Below are 19,859 nucleotides of genomic sequence, written 5' to 3' on the forward strand. Positions count from 1 at the left end.
GTTCAAAGCCTTTAACTTTCCTGACTTGTTTTCTTTGCTTTTAGAGTCCTTGGGGCAAGAATAAAGCAGGACTTGGAGATGTGAGTCTTGCTTAAAATAATTATTGGAGAAGAGTAAAAAATTTGAAACACTTGTATCACAGCCAGTTTTGCACACACAAGGAATCAGTGGCTGCCTCCGTGATGTGGTGTGAAAAATGTCTGGAGAAGGAACATCTTGTAGCCACCATTATGGCTTCACTATTGAGTATCCTTTAAAAAGTGTTCTACTACTGGATGTTTGTTGAACCCTTATCATGTTCCTAGTGACCGATGGTCTGGAAAGGTCAATACCTACTTTTGAGATGGACATATGCCCCTCTAACTCACAAAGTATGATGGTTTTTGTGCTTTCAAATTATAGTATCTATTTCACATTTTCTCTTTTGCCCTCTTCCTCCACTGCCATTAAACTTGAAATCTCTAGTGCATGCATTTTACGCAGACGCTAAGTGTAGTTCAACAGTCACTTCTGAGAAAAGCAATAAAAACTGGGGGGCAAAATCCCCACTACTTCTCTGTGTTTATTAGTGCAAAAACCTAAAAAGAAATCCATGATGTATTTTTGGTGTAGGAGATAGAGGTCAAGATATACACTGATGTTTGGAACTTGCCTTGCAAATTCATGGACATGAAAATCTTAACTGATTTGAGTGGTTGTATAGGAAGAACCTGGTGCTATGGGACATTGTCAGGCCCCAGAACACACTGGTTCAATGCTGTTAGGTTGGATTCTATTAAATTGCCAAGATTTGACTGTTTCTGACCTGGAAAATGACAATGTTATAGAGTTCAAGCTAACATAAAGCAGAATTTGAAAGAACTACAATAGAAACAAATACAGCCAGAATAAGGGGAGAGAAAAATGTGGCTGGATTTAGAAAATTGTATTTCTTAAAACTCCATTCTCTTCCCAAACTTACTAAATCTTTGTGGGCAAATATGTTAAGAAGGGATATAGTAGCTGGCTGAGAACAAGGATGATGTTTAACACAGGGTTGTTTTCTTATGAGAGGCCTGATCCAAGGGACAGGGAGGAGAGAAATCTTTGGGAAACAGAGTAGACATTACAGAGAACAAATTTTGTTATTTCATAGATTTACAAATGGTCAGTTCACAGAAGATATTGTTTCAAGAGTCTCAAAATGTTTGCATTAGTTAGATGCATTAATGAACATATTTAGTATTTACACAGCCAGATCCCAGGTTGGTTCCATCACAATTTGTTTGCCTATGAAAATAGCCTTGTGAGTTCAAAAGTTCTGAATTACATACCTCAAGTCCAGTTCAAATTAGCATGCAGCCAGGTGGAATTTTTGTTTGTAAGCAGGTCCCAAAGAAAATGATTTCAACTTGGCATGCATCTCTATTGTCTAATTTTGTATTTCAAAACAATTATTAGAAAAAGGTTCATGTGACCTCCAGCTTCTCAATTCAAGCATTGAGGAAAACAAGTTGCTCTGGGTGGCTTCATGGTCCTTCCAACTCTAGGAGTCTCTGGTTTTCTGATAATACAGAAATCTCTGAGCTGGAAGGCAGATTAACAGGGATTCAGGCCAACTATGCTAGGAGACAACTGTGCAGGTTTGAGCAGGGGGCTTGAGGAAGACTATAGCTAATCCATAACAGGAGAGAATTGAACCAGATACCTCATTACGGTTCAACCCAAAATTCCTTGTGAGGCTGAAAAAGAAAATGGAGAATTTCCTAATTGCAAGGGGGAGAAGGGGGGGTAGATCAGAGAATGACCCTTGCTGACCTATTGTGTTACGAATCTACCCGAAAGGTCAAACAAATGTATAACATTTATCAAATCAATTGCATTCACTTTGGTAGGAAATTCTACATGTCAGAATGCTACAAAAGTCCCATTTTACCCTTGTGTGTGGAGCTGATGTCATTAGCCAACTGCCAATGGGTCTGTCCTTGGAAATGTTTCTGTAAGCCCTCAACTAGTGTTCAGTGTGTTTCCTTATTTGAAAATAAGAATTGATATTATGGGTCAGTATTCTTTCTAAATGGCCATGACCTTTAAGCTCTAGGCTATAACCACCCTGATCTAATCAATATGTATCCAACCTTAAATTACGTGGCTTATACTGATCATGAATGTAAGAGGTGACAATCTCAACTTGGATAACATATTTGCATCTGGATAAAATGAGTGAGATAAAAGTATGTGCCATTTATTCTTACTTTGAGCATCTCCAGAATAAATCCTGGAGAACAAATTGTTCTTTTTTCTGGAATCACAATCATCTTAAGTATATGTTCTGTTATCAAAAACATCACGAATGGGTCACAATGACTGTCTTTATCCCCCCCTTGTTCTTGCTCTACCACATCTGTACCCCATCCTCAAGCAAAACTAAACAAGCCCAAAAATATCAGACTGCTCAGGTTTTTTTGTTTTTTTGTTTTTGTACCGGAGACCAAACTCAGGCCCTTGTGCTTGTGAGGCAGGCGGCTGCACCACTGAGCTAAATCTCCGGCCCCTCTCAGGTTTTCAGTGACTCAGTTGACAGGGTATTAGAGAGCCAGCCACACAAAATGTGCCCAAACTTCTCCATTTTCCTACTGACTGTGCCCTTTGGGAGCCTCTCCAAATGTCCTTCTACTCTTTGCAGCAACTCTAAAAATAGTGGATGACTGCTCAGTACAGGTGCTGTTTGTGCAAATGTTCTCTTTGCATTTAGCCTGCCTGCCTCCGTGATTAGTGCTCTGCAGACACACAGCATCCCTGGGACTCTGCTGTGTCAGCTCTTCTTTATAATAGCACAGGCGCTGCAGGATAATTCCGGGACTGCTGCTGTTTATAGGGTCTCTCCCCCCCCTTGGATCACACAGCAAGCTTTCCTCTCTTTACCATTAGAGATTTCATGCTCCAGAACAGCCTACAGGAAGCTTCAGGATAAGTCTATGACTACAGTGCCCCATAGAATGGGTCAGCTTTCCACATAGAACTGGGATAGATGGGTGAGGAATGAAAAATAAGGAGCCTGGTAGTTCTGTTCCTAGCCATTTTTTCTTGTGGCTATTGTAGTAATTATATTCATAACACCAGAAGATTATTTCTGGATGGAAGCTCAGAGATCACCTGGTCCTGTGGTTATGGTTGTGGAGCCTTAGTAGGTGTAACAATCACACAGTAAGCTTGTTGTACCTGCTAGTTTCTATAGCCTACCCCACAATATTTTGATTTAACAGGTCTTGGAGACACCCACCCATAGGGATCTACCTCAATACACACAAACCCGGTTAATTTGGATGCAGTTGGTCCTGGGACCAAATACAGTAGTGAGAAAGAACCACTTCTTGCAACCAGATCTCTTTAGTAAACGTGAGAAACAGGCCTGGAATGGGGAAGGAATTCTCTTACCAGAGCTGCAGCTAGAACCCTGGTTCACTGTCTTCTTGCTCAGAATTTTTTCCATATGAAGTTATACAGTTTCCATTCAGCTCAAGTCCATGGACTTTAGTGATATAATGTGCAAACAGACGCCGGTATAGTCAGAGTTCAAGGGCAATTTCAGACAAAAAGGCAGCTTTCCCTCCTGTAGAGAGTGGGTGGTGCAGCCAGATGTTCTGAGAACTGAATTTTGGGGTTCTCTTGAAGCCTCATATTTCCCAAAGAGTATAATAAACCAGCTGCCCTGTTTTATCTTACAATGGCATTGATGTAATAGGCTGAAAGTATTTGAGTTGTGTCCTTCACTGGGACTCAACTGAAAGTCCACCCTTGACACTCCCATGATTCTTGCTAGGCTTGAAAGACCTGCACCAGGGCCACTATGCTGGAAGGCAGGGTCAGCCTGATGCATTGCAAGGATCAGCAGCTCAGGTCTATGAATTTCAGGGAATAGTAAAACCCTCTTGCTGACAAACACAGACCATCATGACTGGGAAGTTTCTTCACAGGGAGTTGTGTCTTTGGACGATAAGTGTCTTTGGATTTTCTTTATCATCATCCTATATGAATGAATTCAAATTTTCTGACTCATGTGATTGGGGTCCATGAGAGTCCTTGGCTCTTCCCTGGGAATGGGTCCTGTACAGAAGTCATAGCTTTGAATTCAAAGCTCTTAGACACTGAAAGTTTCACCAGAAATTATAGATCATCCATTATAGAGTCCTTATCAAGAATGATTCCACTACCTTACTTATTTTGAAAGGCCTGGAAATAAGATAAAGCATAAGTTTCACATATATTTAACATGTTTACAGTGGGGTCCTAATTTGTGTCTTGCTGTCAGGTGGCTTTGATTTGAATTCTATCATCTGATGTTAAACAGCTAACTCCCAGCGGTTTAAGCCACTTGATGGGACAGTCATGCATGTACCTCTCTTAAAAGACTGCACTTATGGAAGTAATTTTTCATATTTTTGCAATAATTGTTAAAAAAACCCCTAGAAAACTTAAGTGAATCTGCCTGAAGTCTCATGGAAATTTAATGATGGAATCTGGTTACCTGACTCTGGGGAAGAAAGCTTTTCCATGACACCTCTCACAGATTTTCCTGTTTTGCAAAGTATCAACCTACCGTGGGATAAATTTTTTCCTTATGGCTGATAATAAAAAGTCCATAAGTTGCTGGTGTTCTGTTTGTACTAGAGTTAAGGAGAAAATGTAGCACTTCTGGAAAAACAATTATATATCCTACTGGAGTGATTTATCTGTAATCACTGCCCCCAGCTAAATGACTGAAATGAACAGTTTGATGACATTGTGACTATGGGCAACTGAAGATCAAATGTACCAGCAGGGGCCCTGGATTGGGACGATAAGGTGTTTCCTAGAATAAGGCAAGGCACCCAGGCAAAATTTACAACTGAACTGCCTTCAGAGGCCCAGTTTGACTTCAGCATGGCCTGGATGTTAAACTTGTGCTAGACATCCTGTTCTCCTGGTGCTATGGCTACTTGATGGTGTACACAAATAAACAGACAGTCCCAGTCATGTGAAAAGCGCAGTAGTGTAATGTAAGGGAGAAGGCACAGTCAGCCAAAACTGGGAGAGGCAAATGTGGGAGAGGCCAGGGAAGACTTTCTTTAAGACCCTGCCTGACACTGTGCTAGGTGGTAGAAATATAAGATACTACCTTACAGAGCACACCATCTACAGGGGGAAGATAGACATGTATAACAGGATGATTAGCCTTGTCATAAGAAGATGCAGGTCATCGGGCAGACTATCTTTGGTCTGAACTTCAAAGCATGGGAAGGAATTAGCATACACAGGGAGAGGACCAGGGCTAATGTTCACAAAGAGGAGCAGGGGCTGAGGGGCACCTGGTAAAACTGTAGGTCAGGGTCCAAGGTGGTCAAGACTCCTATGGAAGAGAACTCTTCTCTCACATGGAAACCAGCCTGGGGCTCAACTGGCAGGAGTAAAGCGCATGCTGCCTGGGGAACATTGTAGTCTCTGTGTACTTCAACTCAGAGTCACATTCAATATTCCATCTGGTAGCATCCTTATTCCCTGAGCTCAGGTGTGGCTCAGAATCTGGCTATTTTTCCTGCCTTTCCTGGGACTCAGGGAGGCTTTCTTGCAAGCTAGCAAACTGACTGGGTGAGTGATGCCAAGAGCCTAGGGAACACCTGAGGAGGATCTCTCCTGCCCAGGAACCAGAATGCTAAGTATGGGTCACAGGGTAAGGCTGGACCCCAGGCTGACTAGAGTCAAGGCTGGGATATTACTGGTTCATGTTGACCTGCCTTCTACTCTAGGAACCTGGGTGCTTTCCTTAGAGGCTTTCCAGGGTGGCATTTCCCAAGCAGTGTCATTTCCCTGGCATCCATTCAGGTAGAAGTGGTTGGTACGGTGGAAAGGTCTATAGGGAGAGGTTGTCATCACCCATGTCTGTGTTCAAGTCTTAAACAATGAATGAGAAGCCATATGTGAAGGAATGTGCCCCATACATGGTAGAAGATCGCTTTTATGTCCTTGTCTGCTCCCTTGTCTTGTTCCTGTAGACTGTTTCCAAAGGGTAGTCATGAGCTCTTCTGTAACCAAACAAAGGGTCAGTGACTGAAATTGGATTAATGTGTTTTCCATCTTAGAAATGTTTTAACCCTGAAGTCATGATACCTTAATTCAAAGGAGTAGTTCTCTAGTTGTAGATTAGTAACCAGCAAGGAAAATAATTGTTTTTGTTACTGAGAACCCTAGTCCAGATGCCTTACATCTCAGCAGCTTCACTGGGGCTAGGAAGTAACTTACTTTGGCCACCTTCAGAGTAGTGAGTATTCTCAAAGGTGAGTGCTTGGTATGGGGCTTGTATAGGAAGCACTTAGATCTCAGAGTGTGTCATTTCTCCACATTTTGAAATTATCTTCTGTTAGACAGCATCATGGATCACATGACCAGAGCTTGTCTTAGTACTAGGTTGGGGTGGGGCCACTGTAGGAGGCTACACAGGTGGTCCATGGTGTCTCTTGGGTAAGGAGTGGGCAGAAAATCCTAGCTTAGACTCACACATTAAATTTGGAGGGTAATGAGGAGGTGCTTGGATTAAAGGTCAGCAAATGTATTCCATGCACCAATATTTCCATTCCCTGCACACACCTTCCACAAAAGGCCTTTCTTAAAAATGATAGCCATTGTAGATGAAGAAATTTCCCTAGGACCTGTTCTTTTGGGCCCTATAGCTGCCCTGAGTCTGTGCTCTTTCTTCCAGGCTGAAACTTGTCACCTGGGAGGTCAGAGGCTGTGACAGATGTCCCAATACTGACAAAGGCATCCCTAACCTGAGCCTTCCCTCTCAGAAACAGAGGAGGGCAAAAGGACATTCCTTAAATACTCCTGGCCTTGGGCCTGGGATTTAGCTCAGTGGTGCTGCCGCCTGCCCTAGAAGTGCAAGGACCCAAGTACCATCCCCGATACCAAAAAAAAAAAAAAAAAAAAATTCCTGGCCTGGGCTCTCCACAGCCAGGCTGGACCCCAAGCCTACTGCAAAGTGTCTGTCCCTTGGGCCTTTGTTGTGTCTCCTCTGTGCTCTGAGCCAGCTGCCTCCCAGTCCTGGAAGCCTGCCAGCAGCGCCCTCCAAAGAGGCGCGTCTCAATCAAGTTATTTATTCACCTAATCAAAAAGGAAATAATGTATACAATTTACAGTCTTTCCCAGGTCCTAGCTCCCTCAGAGGCTGGGGAGGGGGAGACCCAAATGAAAGCCAAGCTCAGGAGGTGGGGCTTGGACAAGGAGATGAGCCCTGAGCCGGGCTGTCCATGTGGTCCAGGAGCCCCACCATGATAAAAGGAGGAAGCGGACAAAGCAAGAGGCCGAGCTCATACGGAAGCTGTGGATAGCGTCATTAGCAATAAACCAGGGGTGGAGACAGAAGGGGAGCCATCTGCTCAGCCCAGGGCATTCAGAGTGTGTGGCCCAGGGACTCCAGAAATCCAAAAAGAATGGGAAAAGCCTTAGGCGCCCAGCTGGCTGCCTTGGTTAGGTGTGTTTCTTAAAACTCCAGTTTCTTCCTGTCTGAGGGCTCTGACCCTAAATCTTCTCTCTCCAGATTCCAGCCTTCTTATATTTTGCCAGATCTTAATCATCTCTCAAATCTCAGATGAAATGACACTTGGGAAGGAAGACCTCTGACCTTTCCCACTTCAAATAGGTGCTGTTTTATTCTCTCTCCTAGCACATGGAACTTTCTCAGATTTTTGCTGTGAATTGTGTAGCCATTTGCAAATGAACTTGCTTAAGAGGTACCTCCAGCAGTGGACTATAGAGACTGTGATTGCTCCTGAGGTCTTTAAGAGGTTAGTACTATGCCTGGCACATACTAGATGGTTAATAAATATCAGTTGATTTGATATAATGTGCACACAATGCTCTGTCTATCAAAGTTGCAAGTTCCCTGGACTAAAGGGGATGTGTATCCCATAGTGCTTTATATTTCCACAGAGCCTAGCTGAGTCATTTACACTCTGAGGCAGTTTTAATAGCAAATGTCAGTGTATACTCTCAGAACTGGCAGGGGTAATAGAATGCGGTTGTTCAGAGCTCAAGATTTAGAACCAACTGGACATGAGTTCATATTCCTTGATTTCTTTCTGTCTCAATTTTCCTGTCAGTGAACAGGGGAATATCTGCTTCATGATTTTGCTGGGAATGCACATGAGGAAACCTCTTCTTCCTGCAGGAGCTGCAGGGTGGATGGACATTCTTCCATTGCCAGTGGTCACAAGCTAGGCCTTGGCAGGAGAGCTCAGAGGTTAGCGTTGGCAATTTGGAGCCAGCTGCATAGAGTGGTACCCTTGAATGGGTTTTTGAGGGATGGAAAAGGTTGGGGAATCGGAAGTGAAGATCCAGGTGATTCAGCCTGTAGAAGCTCTGCAAGGGATGGCTGCTTGGGTCCCACATGTAGAGATCTCACAAGGTCGAGCACCCTGGGATTTGTCATATTCTCCTTGGCATCACACTTCAGAATTGTCACATCTGTAAACTTTTGAAGGTCCACAGAGGTGCACATATCATGAGGAGTTCAGAATTCAGGACCTTCCACTCTAGAAAACTTCAAGGAACACAAATCTTTGCAGTCCTCAAGCAGCTTCCTTGGAACATTCAATGCTGATCAGATTTTGCATTTTAGGATGTTTCAAATGTCCAACAGGCTGGTTCTTTTTTCTTTCTATTGATAAATGTCTGGGATGTATAATAATTACCATTATCTTGGGGACTGGTACATAAACATATTGCTTCTTTAGCGTTTTTACTTCCCCTGCATGATTTAGGCAAGTCACCTCCCCTTCCCCTCAGCTACCTAGCATCTGAGTCCCTCTCACTTTGATCTTCCCTCCCCTTTGCTTGTCCCTTCATACTCAGCTTTTGGAGGACCCTTAGGACTGAGCCAGGAGACACCCTTCTGTGGGCTTTCTGAGGAAGGAAAGCTTGAGACCGAGTTCACATCAGTCTGCTAAATGATAGTGAGGTCAGAAGAATTGCCTTGAGGACCCCGTCATCCTCTGCTTTGAAGTCCTTTTTCTGTGTTTCTCATTTTGCTCCATAGCTCACCAGGGCAGGAAAGACATCAAATGGTATTTCTCAATTTAGACCTCTACACAGAGGAGCCAACTGTCAGAGAGCAGGCAGAGAACAGCCTCACAAGCTGTGCCACTCAGTGGCCCCTGCTGGGAGCAGGGGGAGGGGTTGCCTTCTCATAGGGTAACATCTCTCTCAAGGGACAAAGGAATGTGGTTCCTGGAGGCGCTGAGTGCCATCTTTTCTACCCTCATCCCTCTCCTCTACCTGACATATTTGCATCTAGATGAAATCAGCTGCAAATGAACTTCAAGAGAACCTTGAGAAAGGTAAGTACCTGCTTGAAGGTAGTGGAGAGTTTAGGAACTACTATAGATTTTGCCTCATTTCCCCACCTCTTGTTGTGAGAGGAACCTCAAGCCCCAAGATCAGAATAACTGTATAACAGGGCCCTGGTTACAGATGTGGTGAGGGAGGGGACTTCTCAGGCATCCTCAAGCCAAGGCAATTCCCAGTCCCTTTTCTACCTGTCTGCTGAGGCTGAACCCATACTCATTGTCCAGTCTGTGAGACACTGGACAGCCATGGCAGTCAGAGAGCAAGTGCGGGTAGGACCTTCATTGCAAGCATCCCTTCCTTTCTCCCCTTCTTCTGCTGCAAGGGGCACCAAGCGGGAATCTGCCCCATCTTAGAATATTCTAGTCTGCTGCCAGAACTAAATGATCTCTCCAATTAGATGACATTTGCAGACAATTTTGATATGTCTTTCCCATTTCATTTGATCTTGACAGCCCTCCTATCTGGAATCTCTTGTTCCATTCTTCCTATGATTTTAATTCTTCCTGTATGTTTCCCCTATAGTGCAAGGTAAAATTCCTCTTATTGTTAGGCAGCCAGTGATGTGCTTCTGGAGATCACCTCTTACTTGGTTTTGTTTTTGTGTGTTTAATTAATCCCAGACCAGCTTTTATAGATTCTAACCTCCACTCTAAATCTAAGCTGCATTCAGTCCATGGAGCTTAGGCAGCAGCTACTACACACAAATGGGAGGTTTTCTTCTGTGGACACAGTGATATCATCTTCTCCTTAAGTTTGTATGCACAAGAAGGCAGAGAAAGTATCTTACTTATCTCTGGGCCCTTTTCATAACTCTTACTTACAGTAGATGCTTTATTGATAGAATTCGATTCTCCCTAGACTCCCACTCTCAAATATATGTTGGAATACTGTAGAAGTGCTTTTGTTCTTCTAATTCTGGGTTACACAGCCACACATAGTATGTTACAAAATGTGCCCTTTTTTGCTGTCATTGCCAAATGTGAGAAGAGCAAGTTTGTCAGGACAAATGTCCCTTATTTCATGGAGAGACATATCAGTGTAGTAGAGAGAGGAGGGAGTCTGGAGACAAGAGAGAGCGAGTCATTCCCCAGTTGTGTGACCTTGGGCTGGTCCCCAATCCTTCATTTTTCTAATATCCTGATTTATATAGTGTAAGATGGTCAAAACAATGGATGGAGATTCCATGTCAATGTCAAGTTGCATTATTCTGAGTATGGTCACCACTTAAAGGGATTAAGATCTCCTAGAGGACAGGCACAATCCACATGTTTTCAGTCTTTGGATCCTAATCAGGACAAGATAGGGTCTTACTAAATATTTATAGAGGTCTCACTGAGAACATATACAGCAGGGTCTCCACACTGCACCTGGGTAAGGTGCCTCTATTTTATGTTTGGACATGCTTGCTTCTTCCTGAAAAGAAAGACCAGTCATTCTTGCAATCAAGAGAAACTCCATGAGTGGGGAGACATCTTTTTCACGTGGTTCTTTGGCCTGTAAATCCTTGAAAACTGCATCTGGCTGTCCCTGTGCTCCCTGGTGCTTCAGTACTCATCCAAAGTGCGCAGGTGGGATGCTTGCTGGATCCTGGGAGATGGGCACAAATCAGGCAAGTTTTCTGCCATGGTGAGGAGTTGCACCAATGATTTGAGCTCTTCTGCTGTTCTCTTGATTAAAAGAAAACCTAAAGTATTTCTTGGATTGGAATTCTTAGAATTTCCATAGTAAAAGCAGTGAAGTCAAGGAAACAGAAGCTCTTTGGGGGAAACAAGAATATCCAATCATGTACACAAAAATAGTCTTATAATAAGAATAGGTTGGAAATTCAGAATATCCCAAATGGTAACATTAATCATAGCCAATGTTTACTGAGGACCTACTTTATGCCAGACCCTGTTCTAAGCATTTTAACTGTACTAACTACTTTGATTCTCATTATAATGTTGTGGACCATATGCCATTATCTCCATTTTATATATGCAGAAACTGAAGCACTGAGAGGAGTGAGTAGCTTGTGAAATATTATGTATCCAGAGCCAGAATTTGAATTCAGACTTCCGCTCACAAATTAGCTATTGAATAGATAATTTGACACACCATCTAGACCTGATGAGAAATCTTGCAACAGAAAGAGTACTGCCAGGAAGTTGGAGGTCTAGTCAAGCTACTGACTGCCTCTGGGACCCTGAGCAACTGACTTCTCTTGGGTCTCAGGCTCTTTAGCCAAAGGGGAAAATGGTGAGAACAGCCCAGCACCAACATATCCTTTAGCTCTGCCTTTTTTAGTTCCTAGAGAGGAGAAAAAAGGAAGACTACTTCAGCCTCCATGAAATGCCATCCTAGAAATGGGCATTTCTTCTCCTTCTTCGTAATGATACCTCTGCTGCCCTCAACAGTAGAGAATCCTTCAGATCATCAAATTAATCTGCTCAGTGTAGAAACCATACAATTTGGTAGCCCTCTATTTGTACCAGTGAAAATTCCTCTTTAGGAAACCAAGGGCATCATCAAACCTGAGAACATAAAGCCAGCTGCACCGCACCAGCAGATGCCCATTGGAAAAATGATCTCAAGCACCAACTACAGGCAAAGGCCGCGTGTGTGTGTCCTCAGTCATTACCACTGCCTGGGGTAGCTGCTCTCTGAGTAGTAACCTCACACCTGCCATTAGCCAGGACCTACTCCTCAGTGGTCTGCGGCCCCAGAATGAGAAGCTGGGAGGGGCTAGGCTGAGGCCAGAGAGAAGCCTAAGCTCTTTGGCTAAGTAGACTGGAAAACGTGAAATTAACACACATTGTTTATTTCACGCTCTCAGCCTTGCCTGCACAATAGCACAAATTAAATTCTGCACTAACCAGACGAGCAATTAGCCCACAGCAAAGATGGGGCTTTCAGCTGATTGCTGAGGCATTCCATTCACACTATTTATGAAGGGAACAAACTTACTGAAAATATTTTTTGTGGCAATAATTTTTTCTGATACGCATTTTCCCCCAATTTGCTGCATTACCCCCACACTTCCTGGTATTTGAGATGATTTGGCTAGGTTTTCAGAAGAGCAGTATGTAGTTCATCAGAAAGAAATTCATCTTGGGTCAATACCCAGTAATTAGCATGATTTTCATTGAAAATGAAGCTGCTGTCATTTTGAGAAAAAAAAAAAAGAAAAAGCAGTTCTTTTCTCCCTGCTACTTTGAAGGTAGCCTGTAGAAGGATCAGCGATCTTGCTGCATCTAAGATCAAAAAAAATTTCCAAATCTTAGTTTATTGTCTTTCATGTGGCTCACACACCCAATTTCTCTCTCCTTTTCGTAAATATATAGTATGAGGAAACCCCTACTCTGAGGGCTGCAGGTGTATTAACCACACAATTTTATAAATAAACCAAAGTACAGAAAGCTTCAGCAACTTGCCCATAGTCACACAGTTTAAGGGCGGAATGAGGATTCTAGGCTGAGTCCCACGTTATCCACGCTGGTGGACTCAGTGGGTTGAGAATTCTGTTACTCTCTCAGCCTTCCCAACTTGAAGGCATTCATGAGTGTTTTTAGATAGTTGCATTTGGTCTCTGGCATCAATTAATTATTATGTTTCCCTTTTCTCATTTGCAACCAACCAACCTCTCATGGACTTTGTCTCAGCCTCTGCACAACCTGCACTTTCTCCCCATCTCAGCACTCTTAGATTTCTTGGTCCCTGCCAAGCAGCACACCTGCTGGATCAGCTCTCCTAAAGCACTGCTTTGATTGTGACACACCCTTGCTCAGAAATAAATCCAATTTGGGGGATGTTGTTGGGCTTATCAGAAATCCTTGCAGCCACCAACTGCTGACAGCAATGAATATATATGAATCCCAGAATTATCCAAGGTTTTGGTGTGTTATTTTTCTTTTCTTTTTTATTATTTTATTTTACTTTTTTGAAACAGGGTTTCATCTTGTTGTCTAAGATGACTTCAAACTCCTGGGCTGAAGTGATCCTCTTGCCTCAGCCTTCCAAGTAGCTGGTATTACAGCTATGTGGCTCTACACTTGTCCATGGAGTGTTTTGGTGTTTCAGATACATCAAATCAGAGTGCCCAGTGATGGGGCAGGCATTTGGATGGTTTCTTTTTTTTTTTAAAGCCATCAGTTTTTAACTCACCTGTACTTAGGAACTCCTAGATCCTGTAGTGAGAGGAGCATATAATGGCTGTATTCCAGGCCCTGTGGCCATCCTGTGTGTGTCCAAAGCTCGGCTAGTAGATACCCATGAAACGTTAGATGTTTGTAACCACTCTTTGCCTAGTTCCCTCATCTCATCTGTAAGATGAAAATGAAAGAATGGGTATCTCCTAGAGTCACTGTGAGGACAAAAGGAGCCAAAGTTTCAGAGTGCTTGAGGCCCAGGATCCAGCCACACTGCGCAGTTGTGCACATAATCTCTGCATCTCAGGTTCCCACCACTGCATTCCAACTGTCCACTTCACCTTTTGGTGCTGCTGCTCCACCACGGACCCTCATTTTATGTTCACTTCACTCTTTCTTTTAAAATCATAGACATGTACAGAAATACTAGAATGCCCTTTTTCCCCTTGTTCTCACTCTCCAAGTAGATATTAAGTCTGAAGCAAAGACAGAGTCTTATTACTGCTGCCTTGGTACTTCCCGTGTCTGAAGCCAGCAGGGACACAGCAAAGGATGTAGAGACCCCACTTGCAGGATTCACCTGGATCTGAGTAGTAGTCATTGTTCCCAGTCTTCCTAAGCCAACAAAGAGTGCCAAGGGAAATGCTATTGCCTTTTCTATGCTATTTACCTGTAAGTCCCTCAACAAGTTTTCATGTCCTGGCCAAGGTCATCTATGCCCTTTTGTCACCCAGAGGCCAGCAGGACACATCTTTCTGAGCACATCTTCAAAGTTGGGATGACTTTCTATTTCTGTGATATGAGCTCTAGCCATACTCTTTACCTCTCTTTGGGCTAAATGTGTAGTCTTCACTTACTCTTCTGGCCAATGGTGTCTTCCTTGAAGGTGTTGAGTACACGTACTCCAAAAGAATGACCTGATCATATCTTGCGGTGACACAGACTGACACAGTAAACATGTCAGCTAGATCCTTGAAAGCAGCACAAACCCTCTTGTCCCTTGCTTCCATCAGCATTAACAAATACAGATTTATTTCTCCTGAATACCTCATGGAACATAGGGTAGTGTTCTTTATGATTCAATGGCAAGGAAATATTGACAAATGGCTGGTAGCAGTGGACTGAATTCTAACTCCTCTCAAAGACATTGTATTCTAGCTTGGACTGTGTGGCTTGTTCAGGCCAGATGACTTTAATAAAGTTTAGTTTTTAGCATTCCAATATTAATTAGAAATAATAATGTTTGTTTGACTGAAAACAATGATGGTTATGCCTGTCAGGCTGCAAAGTAGGATACAACTCAGTGTGGGTGAAGAGATAGCACCATGGAGTCCTGCAGTCATTGCTAGTGGGCATAAAAGACCAATTTGGTAATAATGTGGCAATATTTCATAAAGGTGAGAGCAAACATATTCTATAACCTGGCAGTTCTAGTTCTAGGCAGACCCTAGAGAAGGGGGACACAAAAACAATATTTATGGAGGCATTATTACAATGGCAAAAATGAGAATGAGCCTAAATGTTCATTAAAACTTGAATGGATAAATAGAATGTCCACTCACAGGAATATTATAGGACCTAAGAAAACATGAGTTAGTCACATGCATCAGGAGAGATGAATATAATGTCAAAACCGAACTGTTTAGTAAAAAATTAAAAGCAGGATAACTTCATGATGAATAGCATTTATATGAAGCTTACTAACATGGAAAATTATACTACATGTTGTATACCAATAGATATAAAAATGGAGAATGATAAACATCAAATTTAAAATAATAGTTACTTCTGATATAAAGGAGAAATATGGAGTGGATCATTATACAAGAATATGCAAACTATTATGAGTAATATTTATTCTTAAATTGAATAGTGACTAAAATAATGTTCATTAAGCTATTATTTATATTCTTATAGTGTGTCTGAGGTATTTCATTTTAAAATAAGCAAAAAATTAAAAAGAAGAAAACTGAGGCTTTGAATATCTTCATTAAAAGGCCCTATGACCTGAGCTGATAACAGACTTCAGGGAAAAAAGCAGTGGACAAGAAGTGAGTTATTCTTGTACCATAAAAAAATCATAGATTTATTTTGAACACATTTCACCCACCTTGGTATCAGTTTTCTCATCTGTACAAAAGGAATTGAAATATTCTTCCTGTTCACAAGATAACTACTCTCAAGGGTCTTCTGAGAATTATTGTTTGCTCATGCTAAGAAAAGCCCTGGAGTTGAAAGAAAGAGAAAGATTAGGAAAGTGAATGTTATGGCTTGTGTCTAGATATTCCGCTCAAAGCCTCATGTGCTCAAAGGCAGGGCTTTTCAGAGATGCATGGATCTAGGGTGTGTGATACTGGGATTAAGGGTGTGATAACTAAATTAGTCCACTGGTTGGTTTAGCACATTTCTGGGTGTGGATAATGGGAAGGCCCACCCTAAGTGTGGCTGACACCATCCAAAAGGCTGTAGCCTAGATGAGATAAAAGGGAAAGGGAGGCTTGCTGCTCACTGCTTGCTGCCTTCTGCCTGCCATGCCATGGACTATTTCTCCTCTGTGATGCCCCTCTGCCATGCTGCCCTGCCTTGGAGCCAGCTGACTATGTACTGAAACCATGGATCTGAAATAAACCTTTCCTCCTTTAACTTGTGGGTGTCAGATATTTTATCCCAGCAATGAGAAAAATTAACTAAGACAGTGAGTATAATTCAGGAGAGGTCTTTGAAAGAACTGTTCACCATGGAATAAGGAAATCTCCAAAATGACACAAACATGGTTTTAAAGGGAACATCTGCCTGTGTCAATCACCTTATTCTGTATAGTTTCAGAGGGTAGAACCTGAGAAGAAATTAATTAGTCTCTAGAGTGAAAAAGAACATCCTAAGAATTGAACTTCTCAATCGTTGCATTAGGACTCTTCAAAATTTAGGCTGGACTCCACCTGTCAGACATTCTTAGAGATAATACTTGGAGAAAAACAAGGGAGCAGTAGAGAGCTGGGTGGGGGTCCCTTCCATGGCTGAATCCTTGTTCAGGGTTCAGTGGTCCTAACACTTTCTGAAATACTCCTTGTGCTATCTCAGCTATGGAAACCCCAAAATAACCAAGCCAATCAAATGACGTCAAGGACTGATGGGAAGTAACAGATGGCTGTGGTGGCATTTTAAAGTGTTGTGTTTTTGTTATGTTCAGAACAGGGAGAAAGAAAATCTTGAGTAGAAGTCATAAATATTAGCTTAAGTTAACCAATTATTTTTATAATGAAGCTATTATTTGGCCATCTGGATGAAATCATAGTGCAAGAGATGGCAGGGCAACCTGAGAGGAAGGGAGGGAGGCAGAACCAACAGCTCTAAGGAAAATCATTTCATCAATTCCAGTACACTAGAACCCCTTTTCTCAGAAAATTGTGAATGACAGAAGGAAAGCACATGCCTGGAGAGAAAGCCTCATGCAGAGACAAAAAAGAGTGGCAGAAATACAGGATGTGTGATACAGTGGTTCAGCCAAACACATTTCTTCTTCTGACTGATTTTCTGAATTTTACCACTCAAGAAACAGTGTGACATAGGAATGGCAGCTCTGTGGAGTTAGACAGCTTGGTTTTAAATCTCAGTTCTTCTACTTAATACATAGTGACCTTGGACAAGTTACTTGGACAAGATTTTTAGATTCTTCAAGTCTTGAGTCCTTCATCTGCAAAATGGAGATTTTGGGTGAAAAAACCCCACAAAATATGCCTGTATGTGCACATACACATACATAGAGCTTAGTAAATAGTAAGTATCAATAAATATTGGCTGTTATACTTATTGAGGCCTAATTCCTTCAGCTTTCTTCAGTGCTACAAGTTTTCAGTAAGTGTTCTTATTTTAAGATGAACTACCAAATTATGTCCTTATTATGAGAGTAGGTATCAGCAGGAAGAAGAGTATGGAGAGAGATCTGGTTATGGCAGGGACGAAGAACAAAAGAGGGATACTGGGGGAAGTTGCTCCTCCTTCGTCTTCTTGATAATGAAGACCAGCCATTGGGAGAAGAACTATGTCCTTTATCCCACAGCAATGTCATTTGTCTCTGAATTCTGTGGACTCTCTCCAGTGATTAGTTCTTTCTCGATATGTTTTTTTGGATGAAGATTTAGAAGCACTCAAGAGAATTGATGGTCCAGAAAGCAGAGGAAAGCAGAGAAAGAAATCTTTCCTATTTCAGCTGAGATAGGAGTGAAGCTCTTATCTGCCATGCTGCAGTCCCCAAGACATCAGCACTCCTGAACTGGCCTGGCTACCTTGCCCTACTTCTACTTATTCTTTTGATGGTGAAGTTAAGAGGAAGGAGGAAAATGAAAACAGATGGTTGTTGTGGCCTCCAGATAGAGCACCAGAACAAGTCACCTGGGGGTAAAAAAAATCACTCATCCTTACAATGAGCATCCAACCCAAACCCTTATTTCACAAGTGGAGAAGCTGGTTCCCAAGACATTACAGTGGTTTCCCTCTTGGTGACCTAGTGGCAGAACTGGAGATCCTAGGTTTCTAGACTCTTTCAATTCAAGCTAAGTTAATGAACTATGACCATTGGTCAAATCATGAGCCAAAAAATGACTTTTATATTTTTTAATTGTTGAAAAAAATCAAATTAAGAACAGTATTTTGTCAGATATAAAAATTATATGAAATACAAATTTCCTCATCCATAAATAGTTTTATTGGAATACAGTCACCATCATTAATTAACATATTATCTATGGCTATTTTCATGCTACAAAGGAAGAATCATTTAGCTATGACAGAGACTGATGGCCCTATAGCCTGAAGCATTTACTACCTGGATCTTTACAAGAAAAGTTTTCAGATACTTGCACTAAAGGATTGCTGTGTATGAGGAATTGAATTACAGGTGAAAAGAGAAAATGACGTATTTTTAAGGCACATAGCTTTAAAATTTTCTTCTTGTGCTTTAGACTGGCTTGTTTTGAAAATCTATGCTGTTCCTTTTGCACACCCAGAGTTAGAAGATTCCCCTCTCACTCTAGTGGGGAAGCTAATAATGATAATGTTAATTGTGCTCCTGACCAATAGCTTGTAATGGGCTCCTACTCTACTAGCAAGGGAAGATTGAAAGTCAAATGTGGCCATTCTATTGGTCAATGAGAACCAAGGAACCATAATGCCCCAGTCCCTCCCTCTGGAAGGATCTTGATCAAATGTTATTGGATATTAAATATGCATTACTGCAAGCATTAATTGAGGATTTAATATGCTCCCTAATTAAAATTTGGTAGAAGGAAGTTCATCATATTTAGAAACACAGTATTAAAAATCCTCAGAAACTTAATAAAATTATACATCGAAATATTGCCTCTGAAATTAATGATCCAAAATATTATAGCCAAGCAGGAGTCAGCTGTGTGTGGAATTCTGAAGGTCATTTGAAGTCATAAAAATGCAGTTTTCAGTTTTATGGTTTCCGAACTATAATAAGGCTGAGGAGGAGAAATCTGGCAGGAAGAAAAAAATCATCTTTGCTACACATAGCAATTAATATAACAAGGAGCTGTAACTTAGGCAGATAGTAGGTTTAATTCAGGGCTCTGTTTCCAGTGGTTGGTGGAAGGGTGTTACATAGTGAGCCAGGTGGGCTGCAGTGAAGCATGGTGAGTTAATGGGAGAGGTTGGTGTTGAAAGGAAGGAAGAGCAGAAGTATCAGAAAAGCAGGGAAAGGGGAATGCTAATAGTGAAACATATCAGAAAGGAACAAAAATCTCAAGAAGCAGTGTGCTTGGTCACTAGCAAAACTCAAGTAGAAAAGTGTACCTAGAATCTCCTAATGGAGATTCCCATTCCAGGAGGATGTTGAATTAGGTAATATCCAAGTATACTTCAAGATTAAAAATTTGAAATCTTATGATCTTTGGACACATTCATCTAGAAAGTGATAATACTGAGCAGTTTATTGGTTTGACTAACCCTTAAATGCCTGAAAAGAGGATTGGAAACCTCAGACTCCTTCCTTAGTATACATTTTCACTTAGGGCTCTATCTTGTCTCCCAAGCAATCATGCTCTCGTTCCTGCCTTTCACCTAGATCTTGCTGTTGTTACTGAAACATGTTGCCCTCCCCCATAACATTAGCTTTATGCATCTGGATCAGCTCTTTTTCCAACCTAGGTCACAGGTCACAGTTAGAAGCATTCATTTTACATTTGACCACATGCACTGTAGAACGAATGATTCCCAGGGTTGGTTTCTACCTTTCTAGTGGTTTCCTGCAACAAAATTAAAAGACTTCTACAATTAAAATTACAGAATGTTGATGATAGAAATTAAAGATACAAAGAAATGACAAAACTTTCAACTGGATTGGAAGAATTA

General features: G+C 41.8%; 1 protein-coding gene and 1 long non-coding RNA gene across 9 annotated transcripts in view; one reads left to right on the forward strand and one right to left on the reverse strand.

The window, feature by feature from the left end:
- Window positions 1-19,859, reverse strand: part of Slc14a2 (solute carrier family 14 member 2) — a 431,234-nt gene that overhangs the window by 330,636 nt on the left and 80,739 nt on the right. The window lies entirely within an intron of this gene.
- LOC147830105 (uncharacterized) overlaps window positions 1-19,859 on the forward strand; it is a 215,601-nt gene that overhangs the window by 183,801 nt on the left and 11,941 nt on the right. For 4 of the 5 annotated variants that reach the window (XR_015443860.1, XR_015443861.1, XR_015443858.1 and 1 more), the window contains one exon: window positions 45-80. This is a non-coding gene — a long non-coding RNA (uncharacterized LOC147830105). Of the gene's footprint in view, window positions 1-44; window positions 18,082-19,859 lie in introns of those variants that run through there. The other variant, XR_015443869.1, reaches the window with a different exon arrangement.

This window comes from Heterocephalus glaber, unplaced genomic scaffold, assembly GCF_053883595.1.
Source record: "Heterocephalus glaber isolate CG9 unplaced genomic scaffold, H.glaber_assembly_v1.0 deba00000331, whole genome shotgun sequence".
Classification (NCBI taxonomy): domain Eukaryota; kingdom Metazoa; phylum Chordata; class Mammalia; order Rodentia; family Bathyergidae; genus Heterocephalus; species Heterocephalus glaber.